The following is a 22,892-nucleotide window of genomic DNA, read 5'->3' on the forward strand; positions in this document are numbered from 1 at the left end:
TTTCCTCCAGATGTGATGTTTGGCATTCAGATCAAAGAGTTCAATCTTGGTTTCATCAGACAAGAGAATCTTGTCTTCATGGTCCAAGAGTCCTTTAGGTTCTTTTTGGCAAACTCCAAGCGGGCTGTCATGTGCCTTTTACTGAGGAGTGGCTTCCGTCTGGCTGCTCTACCATAAAGGCCTGATTGGTGGAGTGATGCAGAGATAATTGTCCTTCTGGAAGGTTCTCCCATCTCCACAGAGGAACTCTGGAGGTCTGTCAGAGTGACCTCCCTGAACAAGGCCCTTTTCCCCTGATTGCTTAGTTTGAAATGGTGGTCAGCTCTTGGAAGAGTCTTGATCATTCCAACTTCTCCCATTTAAGAATGATGGAGGCCACTGTGTTCTTGGGGATCTTCAATGTTTCAAAAATGTTTTGGTACCCTTCCCCAGATCTGTGCTTTGACAATCCTGTATTTGAGCTCTACGGACAATTCCTTTGACGTCATGGCTTGGTTTTTGCCAAAACTGTCAACTGTGGGACCTTTATATAAACAGGTGTGTGCCTTTCCAAATCATGTCCAATCAATTTAATTTACCACAGGTGGACTCCAATCAAGTTGTAGAAACAGCTCAAGGATGCACCTGAGCTCAATTTAGAGTCTTATTGAAAAGGGTCTAAATACTTATGTAAATAAGGTATTTATGTTTTCGCTTCGTCATTGTGGGGTATTGTGTGTAGATTGACGAGGGGAAAAAAACGATTTAGTAAATGTTAGAATAAGGCTGTAATGTAACAAAATGTGTAAAAAGTCAAGGGGCCTGAATACTTTCTGAATGCACTGTATATCATAGGCCTATATGTGTTATTTGAGCATTTTTGGCGTTTGCTCATAAAATGTCTGTCGGGCTCATCAAATGTATTCAATGTAGGGCTCCTCAGGCTCAGGCAGCGTCAGGCTAAACCTATTTATCGAAGCTCTAATCAAATCCAGACATAGGCCTACAGTATTTATATGCTTTATAGGATTTTGAATGACACTTCCAGTTTTGGCGGGAAATACCGGGTTACCCGGGAGAAAAGTGAGGGTGGAACATTTGTAAAATACCAGGAAAATATTCAAACCTTGCCTGCACCGGGCCAAGCAGTGCGTCTCACAACTGGAGAACTCAGAGAGAGACTGGATGGCCACCTGCACTATGGAATCATGCCAGCAGGCTGGAAAACATCCAGTGAGCTTTGGAGGGTTGAGGTGAGCTTCTGTGGGGGTGAGACAGATACTTGTGAAGTGCTACATTTAGCACACAGCTGCCGGAGCCATTTTTCTAAACCGCAAGAATGGACCAAAAGGATTAGGACGTTTGAGAGCTTTGGTCAAGAGAATAATCTTCACACATCCACCGAGGAGACGCAGGTAAACACATGTATTGTATGGGCGATGAAGCAGACCGCGTTTTGAGGGAGCTGAATCGAAACAAACTCGAGCAACAACAGTATGGACAAGTAAGAAACGGATTTCATGCATTCTTTATTGTGAAAAATAACGTGATTTATGAGAGAGCCCGCTTTACCATGCAGAGACGGGGGAAATGAAACAGTGGATTATTTTTGCCACAGTCTTATATGCCCTAGATGAACATTGCATCTATGGACTTTTGCATGATGAGCTAATTAGAGACAGGCTAGTCCTTAGTTTAGTAGACATGCGTCTGTCAAAGCTGATGGAGCTAGATGAAGATCTTACAGAGAGCAATTGAGATGGCGAGGCAAACTGACAAAGTGAAAAGACAGCAAAGTAGCCTGCGAGGTGATACAGTGATGGTAAAAGAGGCTCAGTGGATAGAGTTATGTAGAAAGGCAGCCAGTATCAGTGGAAACAGAAAGCTAGCCATGGAGATGCTAATGAATGCCCCACCCCATGTCATCAGAGCAAGAAGTCAACAGGCTTTTTAAGAAACAGGACTGTAGCCCCAGACCAGGTCTTCCCAGCAACACTGAAACACGGTGCTGACCAGCTCTAACCCTTTATTCACAGACATCTTCAATCAATCACTTTAGCTATGCACTGTTTTAAATCATCCATCATCGTGCCTGTGCCTAACAAGAACGTACCCTGGCTGAATGACTACCGACCTGTAGCATTCGCTTCAGTCATCAAGTCCTTCGAGGGCCTCATCCTATCCCACCTCAAAGACATCACTGATGCCCTCCTTGACCCTCTACTGTATACTTACAGAGCCAACAAGTCTGTTGATGACGCTGTCAACATGGGCCTCAACTACATTCTTCAGCACCTTGACAATCCCGAAGGACATACATGAGGATACTGTTTGTGGACTTTAACTCTACATTCAACACCATCATCCCACAACTGTTGCAGGAAAAACTCACCCAGATGAACGTACCCAACTCTATCTGTCGGTGGATCCCTGATTTCCTGTCAAACCTTTCACACTCCCTATCCCTCAGCACAGGGGTGCCGCAAGAATAGGTGCTTTCCCCCCCACTCTTCTCACTCTACACCAATGACTGCACCTCCAACGATGCATCTGTCAAACAACTCAAGTTTGCTGATGACACCACCATGGTCTGTTTCATCTCCGACGGCGATGGGTCCAAGTACTGAGGTGAGGCTGACCGACTGGTGGCCTGGTGCAGTCGCAACAACCTGGAACTCAACATAGTCAAAACCATGGAGATGGTGGTGGACTTCAGAAAACGTCCCACAACATGTCTCCCCCTCCAGATTGATGGCTCAGGCATTAGCACAGCTGAGTCATTCAAATTCATGGGGAGCATTTTTTCCCACAACCTCAAGTGGGAAGACAACATTACATCGGTGACCAAGAAGGCTCCCTGGAGAATCTTCTGTCCGTGTCAGCTGAAGAAACTCAAACTCTCACGGTCGTCACTGGTTCGGTTCTACACTTCCATCATTGAGTCCATCCTCACCTCTTTAATCATCGTCTGGTTTGAAACCAATAACTAGCCTACGGTGCACTCGCTTTGTCTAGGGGTCCTAGGCCTAGTTACATGGTCTTTAACCTGAATGTATGTGTGCATTTATGTGAGAAATCAGGGAGTGAGGACAGTGTTGGATGCACATGTGCCCAGGGAGACACCAACCTTACCTTAGGTCCTGTCTTGATTCCTTTGGGTCGTTGAGCCCAGGATATTATTATGTTCAGATGGTGACGGAAACAAATATATACAAAAATGAAAAATACAAAAGGCATGCCTAAACTAAAGATTCCATATTAAGTTGAAAGGCCTTATGGTAAGCAGCCTCACTGCTGCAAGCCGGGACAGCATCCCTTCCTCTGCATATATCCTGCATATTCCCTCTGTAAATTCTATATCCTCTCTGTAAATCAGCTTTACTCCAGAGTTTTATGTATTATGTTCACTGTATTTATATTGGATATCCTGTATGTTGACTACAGTAGGTTGTCTTTGTGTCTATATTCTGCCTGTACATTGTCTATTGCTGGCAGCACCTATTCACTAACTCAAATTCCAGTTATATGCAAAAGTACTTGGTAAATAAAGTGATTCTCATTCATTTGAGAGTGATTACATTTCTCCGGGCCCATCCCTCAGCTTTTTACCAACACGGAGGCAGGTTGACCACTTGGTTATTGTTTCAATTAAGAAATCTAGCTTTAAATGATGGTGATGCAATCAAATTTTAACACTGCAAAAGAGTTTAACACTGACTATCATGTCAAATGGACTTTAACACTAAGAAATCACCCTTTTATCTGAAGCCTTATCACCAGAATCCCTCTTTAACACCAGTAGACCATGACTCTCTTCAGGAAACCTATCAGAGGTTCTCCCCATCAGAGGTTGTGTTGGATCTCTCTAATCCCCCACCTGAACTGATCTCCTGGCCCTCCTAAGTCTAGGCCCTAGCTCTACAACACAATGTCCAACTCTTCACAGCGCCACGGATTACTCTTCTGTTGCTCAGATTGTTTCCTTGGTAATCTGGTTGTGTTTGAAACTGATTGACCAGTACCTGTTGATCGGTACTGATTGACCAGTACCCGTTGATCGGTACTGATTGACCAGTACCTGTTGATCGGTACTGATTGACCAGTACCCGTTGATCGGTACTGATTGACCAGTACCTGTTGATCGGTACTGATTGACCAGTACCCGTTGATCGGTACTGATTGACCAGTACCCGTTGATCGGTACTGATTGACCAGTACCCGTTGATCGGTACTGGTCAATCAGTGTCTGTTGATCGGTACTGATTGACCAGTACCTGTTGATCGGTACTGATTGACCAGTACTCACATTTCTGACATTATCAAAGTTACAGTAACATACTCAGTGCTTGACTTGGACCGAAATAGCCGGGTGCCGGTACTGTTTACATTTAGGTGCAGGATCTCCACAATACTTTTGAGATAATATTTTATAAGATGAACAAGAGCTCAAGCAGTAGAACATTTGAGGTGCCGGTACTCCGATCCAGTAAAACTCCCGCCCAGATCTGAACATACTGCACCACCATGTCAAGCAGCACATGTGCAATGTAGTCTTGATAACAAATTCACAGTACTAGCACATACAGTAAGATGGCGCCGGAGAAGAAGGCAGATGTTTTACGTTCGTTTGTTTGAGTTGTTTGTAACTTATTTTTTTGCCTATTTGTACATAATGTTTCTGCTACCGTCTCTTATGACCGAAAATAACTTCTGGACATCAGGACTGCGATTACTCACCACGGACTGGCAGAATCATGTTTTTCCTTTAACGAGTCTGACGAGGCCGACTCAAACAATATACTGCTTTCTTGGGAACAGGCCCAGATCCCAGTGATTTGGGTGAAGAGGAGGCAGAGAAAAAGGGGCCCGAGGGCAGGCTGCCTTCTGAGAATTCGTAGGCGATCGAATAAACCCCCATTTCCTTCCATTCTGCTAGCAAACGTGCAGTCTTTGAACAATAAAATAGATGACCTACGCAGAAGATTAAACTACCAACGGGACATTCACAACTGTAACATCTTATGCTTCACGGAGACATGGCTAAACGACGACACTATCAACAAACAGCAATGTACCGGCAGGATAGAACAGCGGCGTCTGGTAAGACAAAGGGCGGAGGACTATGTATTTTTGTAAATAATAGCTGGTGCACGATATCTAAGGAAGTCTCAAGCTATTGCTCGCCTGAGGTAGAGTATCTCATGATAAACTGTAGACAACACTACCTACCTAGAGAGTTTTCATCTGTAGTTTTCGTAGTTGTTTAATGACCACCACAGCCGGAGGCTGGCACAAAAACTGCATTGAATGAGCTGTACTCTGCCATAAGCAAACAAGAAAACACTCAACCAGAGGCGGCGCTCCTAGTAGCCGGGGACTTTAATGCAGGGAAACTTAAATCCATTTTATCAAATTTCTATCAACATGTTAAATGTGCAACCAGAAGAAAAAAACTCTGGATCACCTTTACTCTTCACACAGAGATGCATACAAAGCTCTCCCTCGCCCTCCATTTGGCAAATATGACCATAATTCTATCCTCCTGATTCCTGCTTATAAGCAAAAATGAAAGCAGGAAGCACCAGTGGCTAGATCAATAAAAAAGTGGTCAGATGAAGCAGATGCTAAGCTACAGGACTGTTTTGCTAGCACAGACTGGAATATGTTCCGGGATTCCTTCGATGGCATTGGGGAATACATCACATCTGTCATTGGTTTCATCAATAAGTGCATCAATGATGTAGTCCCCACAGTGACGGGCTGCCCCCAGGTGGTGAGGGTAGGTAACAACACATCCGCTACGCTGATCCTCAACACAGGGGCCCCTCAAGGGTGCATGCTCAGTCCCCATCCTGTGCTCCCTGTACATGCATAACTGCACGGCCAGACACGACTTCAACACCATCATTAAGTTTGCCGATGACACAACAGTGGTAGGCTTGATCACCGACAACAACGAGACAGCCTGTAGGGAGGAGGTCAGAGACCTGGCTGTGTGGTGCAAGGACAGCAACCTCTCCCTCAACGTGATCAAGACAAAGGAGATGATTGTGGACTACAGGATAAGTCACGCCCTCATTCTCACCGATGGGGCTGTAGTGGAGCAGGTTGAGAGCTTCAAGTTCCTTGGTGTCCACATCACCAACAAACTAACATGGTCCAAGCACACCAAGACAGTTGTGAAGAGGGCACAACAACATTTTCCCCCTCGGGAGACTGAAAAGACTTGGCATGGGTCCTCATATCCTCAAAAGGTTCTAGAGCTGCACCATCGAGAGCATCCTGACTGGTTGCATCACTGCCTGGTATGGCAACTGGTCGGCCTCCGACTGCAAGGCACTACAGAGGGTAGTGTGAACAGCCCAGTACGTCACTGGGGCCAAGCATCCTGCCATCCTGGACCTCTATACCAGGCGGTGTCAGAAGAAGGCCCTAAAAATTGTCAAAAGACTCCAGCCACCCTAGTCATAGACTGTTCTCTCTGCTACCGCACAGCAAGCGGTACCGGAGCGCCAATTCTAGGTCCATGAGGATTCTAAACAGCTTCTACCGCCAAGCCATAAGACTCCTGAACAACTAATCAAATGGCTACCCAGACTAGCCCTGTCCTGCTGTTCCTGCTCTGTGTCCTGGAGTGGCCTTGAACCCTGTCGTAATCCTGTCTGTCTGTGAGGTGGCCGTGGCCCATCGGAGAAGAAGAGGAGAGCAGGCTGGGTTAATCTGGCTCATGATGGGGTAATTACTTCCACGCTGCTGGATGGTTGTGGGGATGGAGGGAGGAAGAGGAAGGGGGGACAGCTAGAGGTTGCAGCGTAACTGACTGCTCCGTTGTGGGAGGAGTCACCCCTATAGCTAGGCGGATCTTTCCCTGACCTTGGAGAAAGGAAGGAGAGAGAGAGAGAGACGCACAGAGAGAGAGCAGAGACGTCAGCATACTGCCACAGATCCAGCAGCACTGCAGATCTCTCTGTGTGCTGCTATTCTTCCTATGAGGGTGAAAGACAGGAGGAGGAGTGGGAGTGAGTGAGTGAGAGAAGCGTCTGGCAGCCATCCCAGTCAAACAGTAATGCAGAGTAAAGGGGGAGATAGCAGTCTTTTCACTGAGCCTCAGAACAGGATACAGCACTGTAAGTCTGTGTGTCGTTCCTCTGTGCCATAGTGATGTGTTGTGCAGCTGTTTGCATGTTGTGTGTGCTGCTTCATTACATTAGTATTATTGTTATTATAATTCTGATGCTGCTGTATGTTGTTGTGCTCTGAAGGAGAGCAATGGCACAAGTATTTATGGACGCGACAGAGACAACAGTTGCTTAACAGAGACTGGATGGGCTGTGCTTTTGTAACCATGGGATGTGTTTTGTGTGTGTGTGTGTGTGCATGCGGGTGGGAAGGTGTGTGTGTTGGAGGGTGTGTGTGTTGGAGGTTGTGTGTGTCTGCCTCTGTGTGTACGATTGTTTATACATGGTTATGACTGTGTGATTGTTGCAATTGTGTTGACTGTGGCAAATCCTTGTGAAACAGAATCTTTGTTGTGGAATAACAGTAATAAATAATTGTGTCATGCTGACAATTGCTGGCATATTGTTTACGCCGTGACGGCAGCAGAGAAACACCCTTGTTGTTGTTGTGCTTGTACACTCTTAGAAGAACATTTTTGGTTCCAGGTAGAACTCTTTTGGGTTCCATGTAGAACCCTCTAGGGAACGGGTTCTACATGGAACCCAATAGGGTTCCACCTGGAACCAAAAAGGGTTCTTGAAAGAGTTATCTTATGGGGACAGCCGAAGAACCGTTTAGGTTCTAGATAGAAAAAAAGGTGCTAAGAGTGTAGTGTTCTGTCAACCAGGATGATGTTCTATAATGCAGCAATCAGAGTACTGCACTGTTCTACTCAGGCCTATTTCTGTCACCACAAGGGAGTAACATACAGTGCCCTTGGAAAGTATTCAGACACCTTGACTTTTTCCACATTTATTCTAAAATGTATTAAATAGTTTTTTCCCCCTCATAAATCTACACACAATACCCCATAATGACAAAGAAAAAACAGGTTTCTAGGATTTTTTTGCAAATGTATTAAAAAAACGGAAATATCACATTTAAATAAGTATTCAGACCCTTTACTCACTACTTTGTTGAAGCACCTTTGACAGCGATTACAGCCTCGAGTCTACTTATGTATGACGCTACAAGCTTGGCACACCTGTATTTGGGGAGTTTCTCCCATTCTCTGCAGATCCTCTCAAGCTCTGTCAGGTTGGATGGGGAGCATCGGTGCCCAGCTATTTTCAGGTCTCTCCAGACATGTTCAATTGGGTTGAAGTCCGGGCTCTGGCTGGGCCACTCAAGGACATTCAGAGACTTGTCACAAAGCCCCTCCTGCGTTGTCTTGGCTGTGTGCTTAGGGTCGTTGTCCTGTTGGAAGGTGAATCTTCATCCCAGTCTGAGTGCTCTGGAGCAGGATTTCATCAAGGATCTCTCTGTACATCTTTCCCTCAATCCTGACTAGTCTCCCAGTTCCTGCTGCAGAAAAAAATGTCCCACAGCATGATGCTGCACCACCATGCTTCACCATAGGGATGGTATTGGTCAGGTGATGAGCAGTGCCTGGTTTCCTCCAGACATGACCATAAAGGCCTGATTGGTGGAGTGCTGCAGAGATGACTGTCCTTCTGGAAGGTTCTCCCATCTCCACAAGGAACTCTGGAGCTCTGTCAGAGTGACCATCGGGTTCTTGGTCACCTCCCTGACCAAGGCCCTTCTCCCCTGATTGCTCAGTTTGGCCGGGCAGCCAGCTCTAGGAAGAGCCTTTGTGTTTCCAACCTTCTTCTATTTAAGAATGATTGAGGCCACTGTGTTGTTGGGGACCTTTACTGCAGCAGAAATGTGTTGGTACCCTCCCCCAGATCTGTGCCTCGACACAATCCTGTCCCGGAGCTCTATGGACAATTCCTTCGACGTCATGGCTTGATTTTTGCTCTGACATGCACTGTCAAGTAAGTTGTTGAATATGCAATTTAGAAGAGAGCCTGTCATCAATTAAAATTACAAAATATTTATATGAGGTTACAACCTCAATCTCCTTGCCCTGACAGGTATTAATTGGTGAAAGGTTCTATTTCTTTCATTAGATACTGATACTTTCTCAGTATAGTTTTGTCAGTATTGAGGATAAGCTTCAATTGACACAAGGTATGTTGAACAGTATAAAAAGCAGTTTACAAGTTCTGGAAAGCTTTTGTAAAGGACGAGGCACAACAGTAAATAACAGTATCATCAGCATAAAAATGAAGTTGTGCATTTTGGACATTTTGTCTAAATAATTTATATAAATAGTGAATAAGAGAGGACCAAGTACAGAGCCTTGGGGCACACCATTCAAGACAGACAATTTAACAGACATAAGCCCATCAAATTGAGTGCACTGAGTTCTATCAGACAGATAGTTAGCAAACCATTTAACTGCATGCTCCGAAAGACCTACACTCGACAATCTCTGCCTTAGTATAACATGATCAACTGTATCAAAAGCCGTAGAGAGATCAATTAAAAGTGAGACAATGGCTTCAGTGATATCATTTAAAACCTTCATGGCTGCTGTAATTGTGCTATGCTTCTTCCTGAAGCCCGATTGGTACATTGATAAAATAGAGTTAGTTTTTATTTACTATTTTAGCAGTTCACTTACAAGGGTTTCAAGTATTTTCACCAGGGGGGACAGCTTTGAGATTGGCCTATAATTATTTAAAAGAGTGGTAGGACAAATGCTGATTTCCAGATCTTTGGAATTTCATTACATTCCAGGGTTAGATTGAACAGAGATGTAAGTGGTTCAGCTATGAAATCAGCTGCCAGATTTAAAAAGCACAGATCCAAAAGATCAGGACCTGCAGGCTTTCTCTGATCTAAGGATCTCAGGGCTTTATGTACCACCTGCACTGAGAATGGCAAAAAGCTAAAAGTTTGACCAGCTCTCACTGGCTCATCCACACAGGGTTGTACAGAGACAGAGGACACTGAAATAAACAGCCTACCAGATGATACAAAGTGCTCATTGAAACAATTCAGCATTTCAGTTTTGTCATTTCAGTTTTGTCAGCAACAGAGTCCTTCAAAACACATGACGGTAATTCATTAACATTACTGTTTCCAGACATAGACTTAATAGCCTTCCAAAACTTTCTAGGGTCATTCAGGTTATCAGTGGTAACAGACATAAAATATTCAGACTTGGCCTTCCTGAGAAGAAAATAACACTTGTTTCTTAACTGCCTAAAAATAAGCCAATCAGCATCAGAACATGATTTCCTTGCTTTAGCCCAGGCTAGATTACGGTCGTGAATAATACAAGACAGCTCAGAAGAAAACCATGGATTATCTCGTTCTTTAACCCTGAACCTGCGGAATGGGGCATGTTTGTTTACTATTTGGGAAAAACCATCATGAAAGAATTTCCAGGCAGTTTCCACATCAGGGATAAACTCAATCTTACTCCAGTCAAAATAAAACAAATCATGAAAGAAAGCCTGCTCATTAAAACACTTCAAATTTCTCTTACAAATAAAACGTGGGTTTGTCTTAGGAACCTTAGTATTTCTAACAGCAACAACAGCACAATGGTCACTTAAATCATTACAAAAAACACCAACCGCAGAATATTTATGTGGAACATTTGTCAATATCAAATCAATCAGGGTAGATTTATCTGGGCATTTAAGATTTGGGCGAGTGGGTGAGTTAATCAACTGGGTAAGATTCATAGAATCTGTTGATGTGGATGCACTGTAAACTAACTAACTGTGAGCAGTTAGTGAAAGACACTGCAGCAGAAGCATTCTCCCAATGCAGTATTTATCCATTCATTTAACTGGTATAACTCTGCTTCAGCCACTTAGTTTCATTTACAACCCCAGTACTGTTTATGATATGAATACCACTGTTTCCTAAATACCACCCGTTTAGAACTGAATGGGTAGACTGTGACGGGGTTGCAGTTGCTGTTTACCCAAACACTAGATTGAGCCCTTAGATACCAGTCCAGCAAGGCCTCCCTTCTTTCTCTTCTCCTCCTCCCTTCTTCTCCTCTGCCACCAGACCTTGATCCTGCAGTGATATCATGATATCATCGCAGTCTGCTGTTGTTAGAGCTGCACATGAGTTACATATGATAATGGCGTCTTCCTCTACCCCCCCCCCCCCCACTTTCCCTCCTCCTACTTCCTCCCCCGGCCCCCTAGGCAGGTTATCTCTACTCTATAATTGGGTCATATTTCTCATTTTTCTGGCTGACGTGGTGTGCATTCTGGGAACATTCGGGAATGCCGTGGGTGGAGGAGTTATGAAATGCTGTGTTTGGAGGTGAGCAGGAGAGCTGAGTGGTGGGTGGAGGTGTTATGAAATGCTGTGTTTGGAGGTGAGCAGGAGAGCTGAGTGGTGGGTGGAGGTGTTATGAAATGCTGTGTTTGGAGGTGAGCAGGAGAGCTGAGTGGTGGGTGGAGGAGTTATGAAATGCTGTGTTTGGAGGTGAGCAGGAGAGCTGAGTGGTGGGTGGAGGTGTTATGAAATGCTGTGTTTGGAGGTGAGCAGGAGAGCTGAGTGGTGGGTGGAGGTGTTATGAAATGCTGTGTTTGGAGGTGAGCAGGAGAGCTGAGTGGTGGGTGGAGGTGTTATGAAATGCTGTGTTTGGAGGTGAGCAGGAGAGCTGAGTGGTGGGTGGAGGTGTTATGAAATGCTGTGTTTGGAGGTGAGCAGGAGAGCTGAGTGGTGGGTGGAGGTGTTATGAAATGCTGTGTTTGGAGGTGAGCAGGAGAGCTGAGTGGTGGGTTGAGGAGTTATGAAATGCTGTGTTTGGAGGTGAGCAGGAGAGCTGAGTGGTGGGTGGAGGAGTTATGAAATGCTGTGAGCAGGAGTTGAGCAGGAGAGCTGAGTGGTGCGTGGAGGAGTTATGAAATGCTGTGTTTGGAGGTGAACAGGAGCGCTGAGTGGTGGGTGGAGGAGTTATGCTACAGCCTCAGGAGACTCCACAGAGCCACACACACACACTGCAGAACAGAGCCACACACACACACACACTGCAGAACAGAGCCACACACACACTGCAGAACAGAGCCACACACACACACACTGCAGAACAGAGCCACACACACACACACTGCAGAACAGAGCCACACACACACACACTGCAGAACAGAGCCACACACACACACTGCAGAACAGAGCCACACACACACACTGCAGACAAGAGGCACACACACACACACTGCAGAAAAGAGCCACACACACACACACTGCAGAACAGAGCCACACACACACACACTGCAGAACAGAGCCACACACACACACTGCAGAACAGAGCCATACACACACACTGCAGAACAGAGCCACACACACACACACTGCATAACAGAGCCACACACACTGCATAACAGAGCCACACACACACTGCAGAACAGAGCCACACACACACACTGCAGAACAGAGCTACAGACACACTGCAGTGATGGGCGGAAAATAGATCTGACCCCCAGAGAGAGTCAGAGACCGAGCGCAAAAGAGAGCGAGAGAGAAAGGTAAGGGGTGGAGGGACAGCGTGGACACTCAGCCCTTACTCTGTTTGCAGTACATGTGGTGAATGTCAATTTGGAAAAAGAGAAGGGTAAATACAAAGGAGAGAGCACGGCACCGTGGCCACATTCCTATGGACAATGTTCTGTACCAGATCCATTCATCTATAACCCAATACCACGTTTATACACCGGTGTCATAGTGTATTTACTGAATTCTGTGTCATCTCTCTCAAGCAACCCTGGGTAAAAGTTGTACTTGATGTTGCTTGTTGTCATTAGTCCTCATGGTCTACCTTTTGGCATGTCTATCTATCTCTCCCTCTCCCCCCCCCCCCCCCCCCCCCCTTTCTCAACTCAATTCAAATTCTAGATTCTGGACGTCAGGACAAACAAAATCGAATTCGGGGAGCAGACAGTTTATGGGAAAGGGTCCACAGATAGATGATGATGTGGTTCTGTAAAGGAGTAGCTCGCGTGGAGGTGGTATCGATGGTCCAGCCATGGAGGGAATAAATACAGCTACTGTATATCAGCTGATCTACTGACAAGGTTAATCCCCGTCGGCAGGCCTCTCCTCTCCTCTCTCTGCTGTCCTGTCCTGACAGTCCGGGAGATGTTCTGTGTGTTTGGGATGTCAGCGCTGTCAGCCTGATGGTGTATGTACAGGTGCAGGGAAGGGTGTGTCGGTACACAGTCCCCCCTCTCCCCCTAGTGTAGGGTGTGTGGGTGTGTGTTTTGGGGGGTGGAGGGAGGGGTCCATCTGGTTGTGGACTAAATGACTAATTCCACTGTGCTGTAATTACAGATGTAGCGTTTCAGAGCCATGATTCTTGCCCAGTAATCCGTACAGAAGAGGTAGGCAGGACACGTTTCAGGATGTTTGGGGAAACATTTGCTTTAGAAATGCACAAACATGGTATCCGAATTGGTTCAATTCTATAATGCTAATAATGAATACCTGTAGTGCTCTGCCTTAGTATGCTGGCATGGCGTTTTGAGGATTTGAACTGTGTTGCCAGTGTGAAATATGCTTAAATTATAGCCTACATTCATTTTTATGAGCATAGTCTTTCATTCCCTATGTGTCAGTCAAGGGCAATGCGTAGCTGGAAGCTGCCTTTACTCTGTACTGGTTGTGTGTGGACAGGCTCCAAACAGAGACTATTCATCATTTCACAACCAACATCCTTTGTCTGAGGAACAGGGGAGCCTAGACTATCCTGGGAAAGTTTTCTATTCCCCTTCTCTCTCTCACCTTCTCTCTCTGTCTCTCGCCCCCCCCCCCCTCCCCCCTCTCTCTCTATCTCACCTTCTCGCCCCCCCTCTCTCTATTTATCAGTCTTTCTCCCTCACTCTCTCTATTTATCAGTCTCTCTCTCTCTTCAAGTCTCTCTCTCTCTATTTATTTATCAGTCTCTCTCTCTCTCTCTATTTATCAGTCTTTCTCTCTCTTCAACAGCCTCTCTATTTAACAGTTTCTCTCTCTCTCTATCAGTCTCTCTCTCACTCTATTTATCAGTCTCTCTCTCTCTCTCACTCTATGTATCAGTCTCTCTCTCTCTCTATTTATCAGTCTCTCTCTCTCTATTTATCAGTCTTTCTCTATTTATCAGTCTCTCTCTATTTATCACTCTCTCTCTCTCTATTTATCAGTCTCTCTCTATTTATCAGTCTCTCTCTCACTCTATTTATCAGTCTCTCTCTCTCTCTCTATCAGTCTCTCTCTCACTCTATGTATCAGTCTCTCTCTCTCTATTTATCACTCTCTCTCTCTATTTATCAGTCTCTCTCTATTTATCAGTCTCTCTCTCTCTATTTATCAGTCTCTCTCTATTTATCAGTCTCTCTCTCTATTTATCAGTCTCTCTCTCTCTATTCACCAGTCTCTCTCTCTCTATTTATCAGCCTCTCTCTCTCTATTTATCAGTCTCTCTTTCTCTATCAGTCTCTCTCTCACTCTATTTATCAGTCTCTCTCTCTCTATTTATCAGTCTCTCTTTCTCTATCAGTCTCTCTCTCACTCTATTTATCAGTCTCTCTCTCTCTCTCTCTCTTCAACAGTTTCTCTCTCTCTATTTATCAGTCTCTCTCTCTCTATTTATCAGTCTCTCTCTCTATTTATCAGTCTCTCTCTCTATTTATCAGTCTCTCTCTCTCTATTTATCAGACTCTCTCTCTCTATTTATCAGACTCTCTCTCTATTTATCACTCTCTCTCTCTATTTATCAGTCTCTCTCTCTCTATTTATCCGTCTCCCTCTCTCTATTTATCACTCTCTCTCTCTATTTATCTCTCTCTCTCTCTATTTATCAGTCTCTCTCTCTGTATTTATCAAACTCTCTCTATTTATCAGACTCTCTCTCTATTTATCAGTCTCTCTCTCTCTATTTATCAGACTCTCTCTCTCTCTATTTATGACTCTCTCTCTCTCTCTATTTATCACTCTCTCTCTCTCTATTTATCAGACTCTCTCTCTCTATTTATCAGACTCTCTCTCTCTCTATTTATCAGACTCTCTCTCTCTCTATTTATCAGTCTCTCTCTCTCTATTTATCAGTCTCTCTCTCTCTATTTATCAGTCTCTCTCTGTATTTATCAGACTCTCTCTCTCACTGTTTATCAGACTCTCTCTCTCTATTTATCAGTCTCCCTCTCTCTATTAATCAGTCTCCCTCTCTCTATTTATCAGTCTCTCTCTCTCTCTATTTATCAGTCTCTCTCTCTCTCTATTTATCAGTCTCTCTCTCTCTCTATTTATCAGTCTCTCTCTCTCTCACTGTTTATCAGACTCTCTCTCTCTCACTGTTTATCAGACTCTCTCTCTCTATTTATCAGTCTCTCTCTATTTATCAGTCTCTCTCTCTCTCTCTCTCTCTCTATTTATCAGTCTCTCTCGCTCTATTTATCAGCCTCTCTCTCTCTATTTATCAGCCTCTCACTCTATTTATCAGTCTCTCTCTCTCTCTCTCTCTCTCTCTCTCTCTATTTATCAGTCTCTCTCTCTCTCTCTCTCTCTCTATTTATCAGTCTCTCTCTATTTATCAGTCTCTCTCTCTCTCTATTTATCAGTCTCTCTCTATTTATCAGTCTCTCTCTCTCTATTTATCAGTCTCTCTCTATTTATCAGTCTCTCTCTCTCTATTTATCAGTCTCTCTCTCTATTTATCAGTCTCTCTCTCTATTTATCAGTCTCTCTCTCTCTATTTATCAGACTCTCTCTCTCTATTTATCAGACTCTCTCTCTCTATTTATCAGACTCTCTCTCTCTCTATTTATCAGTCTCTCTCTCTCTATTTATCCGTCTCCCTCTCTCTATTTATCTCTCTCTCTCTATTTATCTCAAATTCAAGCTGCTTTATTGGCATGAAAAACATTGTGTCAATATTGCCAAAGCAACAATGTATACAATATACATTGTAACAAAATTGTAAATGATAGCAAATAATAATATAAAATGGTAGTAAATAATAATACAAAAATAAATACAATAAAATGGTAACAGTCTACAGTAAACATTAATAATTATAGTAATAACAATAATAGTAATAATAAGTAAGTTACTGTTTACTATGCAGATGTTATTATTCAGTGTCCCTCAGGCTATGGCAGGAAAATACATATTTGGCTGCAAGAGGAGCCATTGCTCCTTCGCCCATGAGTATTCTTAGTTTTTCCTCTGGGTTCAATTTGTAAAAATGTGGAATATATGTAGTCATTTCTGTGAATAATGAATCTCTTTGTGAGGAATATTTATCACAGTAAAGGAGAAAGTGCATCTCTGTCTCTACCTCCCCTGTCATGCAGTGACCACATACACGCTCTTCTTTGGGTAGCCATGTCTTTTTATGTCTGCCGGTTTCTATTGCCAATCGGTGGTCACTCAGCCTGTACTTGGTAAGGATCTGTCTCTGCTTCGTATCTCTGACAGAGTAGAGATAATCAGCCAATTCATATTCTCTGTTTAGGGTCAGATCGCAATTTAGTCGGCTTTGGGATTTTGTTTCGTTTTTCCAGTATTGTAAGTATGATTCCTTTGATTGGTTCATGATTTTGTTTATTGGAATTCTTTCTTTTGAAGCAGTGCTGGTGTCAGCTTGATTGGTGAGGTCCAACACCAGCTGACTGAGAGGGCTCGTTTCTGGGCTCAGCTCTTGGGCTTGAAGTGCTTTAAATTGCAGACTCGAATTTGGACTTGAATTTAGATGTAGCCAAAATTTTAATGATCTTTTCTGTATTTTCATTATTACTGGAAAACGGCCCAATTCTGCCCTACATGCATTAGTTGGTGTATTTCTCTGGACTTGTAGAATTTTCCGACAGAATTCTGCATGTAGGGTTTCAATTGGATGTTTGTCCCACATTTTAAAATCCAGTTTATTGAGTGGCCCCCAAACCTCACTTCCATAAAGTGCTATTGGTAGGATTACACTGTCAAATATTTTAGTCCAAATTCTAATTGGGATGTTGATTTTGAATAATTTCATTTTTATTGCATACATTGCTCTGCGGGCTTTTTCTTTGAGTGCCTTCACTGCCATATTAAAGTTTCCCGATGCAGATATGGTCAGACCAAGGTAGGTGTAATTTTTTGTGTGTTCAATTAAGGTGTTGTTCAGGGTGAATTTACATTTTTGTTTCTGACATCTGGTTTTTTTTTGGAAAATCATGATTTTAGTTTTTTGGAAATTTACTGCCAGGGCCCAATTATGGCAATATTGCTCCAGAATATTAATGTTTTGTTGAAGACCTTCTTTGGTTGGTGATAGAAGTACCAAGTCATCAGCATATAGCAGGTATTTCACCTCTGTGTCAAATAGTGTGAGTCCTGGGGCTGGAGATTGGTCCAACATGTCTGCTAATTCATTGATATAAATGTTGTATCTCTCTCTCTCTCTATTTATCAGTCTCTCTCTCTGTATTTATCAGACTCTCTCTGTATTTATCAGACTCTCTCTCTATTTATCAGACTCTCTCTCTATTTATCAGTCTCTCGCTCTCTATTTATCAGACTCTCTCTCTATTTATCACTCTCTCTCTCTCTATTTATCAGACTCTCTCTCTCTATTTATCAGCCTCTCACTCTATTTATCAGTCTCTCTCTCTCTCTCTCTCTCTCTCTCTCTATTTATCAGTCTCTCTCTCTCTCTCTCTCTCTATTTATCAGTCTCTCTCTATTTATCAGTCTCTCTCTCTCTCTATTTATCAGTCTCTCTCTATTTATCAGTCTCTCTCTCTCTATTTATCAGTCTCTCTCTATTTATCAGTCTCTCTCTCTCTATTTATCAGTCTCTCTCTCTATTTATCAGTCTCTCTCTCTATTTATCAGTCTCTCTCTCTATTTATCAGACTCTCTCTCTCTATTTATCAGACTCTCTCTCTCTATTTATCAGACTCTCTCTCTCTCTATTTATCAGTCTCTCTCTCTCTATTTATCCGTCTCCCTCTCTCTATTTATCTCTCTCTCTCTATTTATCTCTCTCTCTCTCTATTTATCAGTCTCTCTCTCTGTATTTATCAGACTCTCTCTGTATTTATCAGACTCTCTCTCTATTTATCAGACTCTCTCTCTATTTATCAGTCTCTCGCTCTCTATTTATCAGACTCTCTCTCTATTTATCACTCTCTCTCTCTCTATTTATCAGACTCTCTCTCTCTATCATTCTCTCTCTCTCTATTTATCAGACTCTCTCTCTCTATTTATCAGTCTCTCTCTCTCTATTTATCAGTCTCTCTCTCTCTATTTATCAGTCTCTCTCTGTATTTATCAGACTCTCTTTCTCACTGTTTATCAGACTCTCTCTCTCTATTTATCAGTCTCCCTCTCTCTATTTATCAGTCTCCCTCTCTCTCACTGTTTATCAGACTCTCTCTCTCTCACTGTTTATCAGACTCTCTCTCTCTATTTATCAGTCTCTCTCTCTATTTATCAGTCTCTCTCTCTCTCTATTTATCAGTCTCTCTCTCTCTCACTGTTTATCAGACTCTCTCTCTCTCACTGTTTATCAGACTCTCTCTCTCTATTTATCAGTCTCTCTCTCTATTTATCAGTCTCTCTCTCTCTCTCTATTTATCAGTCTCTCTCTTTATTTATCAGTCTCGCTCTCTCTCTCTCTCTATTTATCAGTCTCTCTCTCTCTATTTATCAGTCTCTCTCTCTATTTATCAGTCTCTCACTCTATTTATCAGTCTCTCTCTCTCTCTCTATTTATCAGTCTCTCTCTCTATTTATCAGTCTATCTCTCTCTCTCCCTATTTATCAGTCTCTCTCTCTATTTATCAGACTCTCTCTCTCTCTATTTATCAGACTCTCTCTCTCTATTTATCAGACTCTCTCTCTCTTTATCAGACTCTCTCTATTTATCAGACTCTCTCTCTATTTATCAGTCTCTCTCTCTCTATTTATCAGTCTCTCTCTCTGTATTTATCAGACTTTCTCTCTCTATTTATCAGACTCTCTCGCTCTCTATTTATCAGTCTCTCTCTCTCTCTATTTATCAGTCTCTCTCTCTATCAGTCTCTCTCTCTATTTATCAGTCTCTCTCTCTCTCTCAATTCAATTCAATTCAATTCAAGGGCTTTATTGGCATGGGAAACGTGTTAACATTGCCAAAGCAAGTGAGGTAGATAATATATAAAGTGAATATATAAAGTGAAATAAACAATACAAATTAACAGTAAACATTACACATACAGAAGTTTCAAAATAATAAAGACATTACAAATGTCATATTATATATATATATATATATATATATATATATATACAGTGTTTTAACTATGTACAAATGGTTAAAGGACACAACATAAAATAAATAAGCATAAATATGGGTTGTATTTACAATGGTGTTTGTTCTTCACTGGTTGCCCTTTTCTCGTGGCAACAGGTCACAAATCTTGCTGCTGTGCTGGCACACTGTGGAATTTCACCCAGTAGATATGGGAGTCTCTCTCTCTCTCTCTCTCTCTCTATTTAACACTTTCTCTCTCTATCAGTCTCTCTCTCACTCTATTTATCAGTCTCTCTCTCTATTTATCAGTCTCTATTTATCAGTCTCTCTCTCTCTCTCTCTCTCTCTCTCTGTTTATCAGACTCTCTCTCTCTCTCTCTCTCTCTGTTTATCAGTCTCTCTCTCTCTCTCTCTGTTTATCAGTCTCTCTCTCTCTCTCTCTCTCTCTCTCTCTCTCTGTTTATCAGTCTCTCTCTCACTCTATTTATCAGTCTCTCTCTCTATTTATCAGTCTCTATTTATCAGTCTCTCTCTCTCTCTCTCTCTCTCTCTATCAGACTCTCTCTCTCTCTCTCTGTTTATCAGTCTCTCTCTCTCTCTCTCTGTTTATCAGACTCTCTCTCTCTCGTCCCCTGAGTCTCAGCTGGAGTGCTTGCTGAAATATGGAGTTTTATCCAGTTATATCGCTCTTGTTATTTTGCAACAGCATTTCCCTCTGAGTTTCTGGTGCTTCGTCTTAAAATCTCAAACGGATGACAATGTGTAATGAAAGGATCTCGTACTTGTTCCCTGCAAAGCCGGCAAGCGTTGTACAATAGTATGGATATTCTCAATTAGAAACAGCTTGACAAGAACAGCGGCCAGTTGGAATAGAAGTGTGAGGAACTTTAGTCAGGTTTGATTAGCCTCAAGCTCAGGTTTGATTAGCCTCAAGCTCAGGTTTGATTAGCCTTAAGCTCTATATTCTTCAGGGAACTTTCACAGCTGTAGAACTAGCTGAGAGAGAGCGAGAGAGAGCTGTGGAGTTGAGCAAAGCTTCTACACACAGAGAGAGCGAGAGAGACAGAGAGAGAGAGACGTTCATATTTTAAAAACAAGCTCATCAAGCAAGAAGAGTCATTAAGACCTGCAGATTCATTGACTTCAATCACTTAGATCTGCATCATTCATAAGTGACGACATGTTTGCTGCTGCCTTGTTTTGCTCTGGGGGTGGCTGTCTTGGACTCCGGTGTTAGACGAGCAGCACTTTTCCCTGAGCGTTGGGCTTCCTCTGCTCTCCCCCGCTCTATTTTGTGATGTTCTGACATGAGACCATTCTCAATAACCACTAAGCAGGTTGGTGCCAGTGTCTCACGGTCTTATTGAAATACTGCTCAAACACAAAGTGAGTTCTCTCATCCAACAACAACAACCATAGCACCAGCAGAGCTGGCATCTCCCCCAGTCACATAGCACCAGACAAAGAACCACACAGCAGCGGTAGCTCAGTCTGTGTAGATTGGCATGGAGGATGGTGTTAACTTAGCGGTTAGTTTACTATAATATTGTGTTTACCTTACAGACTCTTTAATGTGGCCATGAACCCTTCTTTAGAGGGGAAAAAGCCTATTTCAAACAGGAAATATGATGGCTGTAACATCCCATGCTACATTTGGCCCACTGGTTATGCCCATTCACACTAATGGAGATTTCTACCCTCCTCCACCACAATTGTGGTCTTTTTTAAATTTTATTTGACCTTTATTTAACCAGGCAAGTCAGTTAAGAACAAATTCTTATTTTCAATGACAGTGAGTTAACTGCCTGTTCAGGGGCAGAACGACAGATTTGTACCTTGTCAGCTCAGGGGTTTGAACTTGCAACCTTGCGGTTACTAGTCCAACGCTCTAACCACTAGGCTACCCTGCCGCCCCAGCGTCAAAAGTTACCCCTTTGAAAAGTTTGTGGTCATACGCACATCCTTAAAAAAACGTAGGTGCCCAGGCTAATAAAGAATACCTGTAAAGAACAGGAAGGCCCGGACACTGTTTATGGTCCAAATTCACTGCTTTACTGACAACGTATTGATCCGAAACAGGTCTTCGCAGTGTGCGGGCCTTCCTGTTGTTGATGAACCATTTCACACTATCATACCGACCAAAATCTTACTATGCTGGCTCAGGTATTTTCTAATCAACCACAGATACAGAGACCATGCTGGATGGGAAACTAGGCAACTGCAGCTCAGCTCAGGTCTGATTGGTTCAGGAGGTATGTGACTTTGTCTATTTGGGCGTAAGAGGCAGTTGGAAGGATGTTCTTAAAGCTCTCACGAACGTTGATGACTGTCCCGAGGGAGAAAGGAGGAGTGAATGTCATGAGGAGACAGGAGGAGTGAATGTCATGAGGAGACAGGAGGAGGGAATGTCATGAGGAGACAGGAGGAGGGAATGTCATGAGGAGACAGGAGGAGGGAATGTCATGAGGAGACAGGAGGAGGGAATGTCATGTTCATCTGTAGCATTCCAAGGAATCTTAAGACATCGATGTTAACTTGGTTAGGAGATGGTAGAAGAGGTCGATCTACCACCATTAGTATTGAACTATGTATTTTTCATTACATATTGTACTTCTGACACTTCATGTTGAGTTGTTGAAAAATGTGTTTGCTGTTTTGTCCAGCGTATTAGAAGCTGAGGAAACTGTCAAGACATGAGTGGTTGCCCTTCTTTTCTTGTGAAATGCTCAGACCTTTTTTATGGGCTATAGGTTTGTTATTCTGGGACCATATAGAGACCATATAATTATCTGATTACTGTATTGACTGTTCTATGTTATATGACCTCTCTGCTTTCTGCTGAACAATACAGTCATCATTTCTGGGCTGGTGCTTTGACTTGATTTCTAGATCACGCACACACGCACACACACACACACACACACACACACACAAACAAAACTTATAAATGATGACTCAACAGCACTTTTTTGTTGTGTCTGGAGAACAAAGTCCCATGTGTGGTACTTAGTGTTAAGATAATGGCCAGTTTGGCGTTTAGCATTATTCATCATGGAGAAATTCCTCCGATTTTAAACTTGTGGAGTTGTCTATCTCTCTGTCTGTTTTATCTTTCTACGCTTTTTGTCTATGGAGGTGATCAATCAATCAAATGTATTTATGAAGCCCTTTTTTCATCAGCCGATGTCACAAAGTGCTGTACAGAAACCCAGCATAAAACCCCAAACATCAAGCAATGCAGGTGTAGAAGCACGGTGGTCATGGATCACAGAGAAGGTGAACCATGGAATACTGCTTTAGTGAAGTTCAAGGAGAGATTATACGAGCCTTGTGATTGTGTACGTGTGTGTGTGTGAGCCAACCCGCATGCCCACACGCACACACACGCACACACACGCGCACACACACGCACACACACGCACACACACGCACACACACACACACTGTGACTGGTGTGTAGCAGTAGCTGGTCCAGACTTGACGGATCCCGGATCACCAATGCAGCTGTCAGCATCGCTCTGTTAAAATCCCTCCAAGATCTTCTGTCGAAACAGAGGGGGTGTCAGTTACACAGCCTCCTCCAGTGGGGTGAAGGAGAGTTACCCCACCAGGCTCAGTG

At 43.2% G+C, this 22,892-nt stretch overlaps 1 protein-coding gene across 5 annotated transcripts in view; it reads left to right on the forward strand.

The window, feature by feature from the left end:
- The first annotated feature begins 6,738 nt into the window (after positions 1-6,738).
- The window catches only part of LOC110523110 (protein-methionine sulfoxide oxidase mical3a), a 133,012-nt gene continuing 116,858 nt past the window's right edge, over positions 6,739-22,892 (forward strand). For 4 of the 5 annotated variants that reach the window (XM_090231507.1, XM_090231519.1, XM_090231528.1 and 1 more), the window contains exon 1: positions 6,854-7,106. The gene's annotated coding sequence lies outside the window, so the exon portion shown is untranslated. Of the gene's footprint in view, positions 7,107-22,892 lie in introns of all 5 variants that reach the window. The other variant, XM_090231510.1, reaches the window with a different exon arrangement.

Source organism: Oncorhynchus mykiss, chromosome 1 (assembly GCF_057628025.1).
Source record: "Oncorhynchus mykiss isolate SJ-2025 chromosome 1, ASM5762802v1, whole genome shotgun sequence".
Taxonomy (NCBI): domain Eukaryota; kingdom Metazoa; phylum Chordata; class Actinopteri; order Salmoniformes; family Salmonidae; genus Oncorhynchus; species Oncorhynchus mykiss.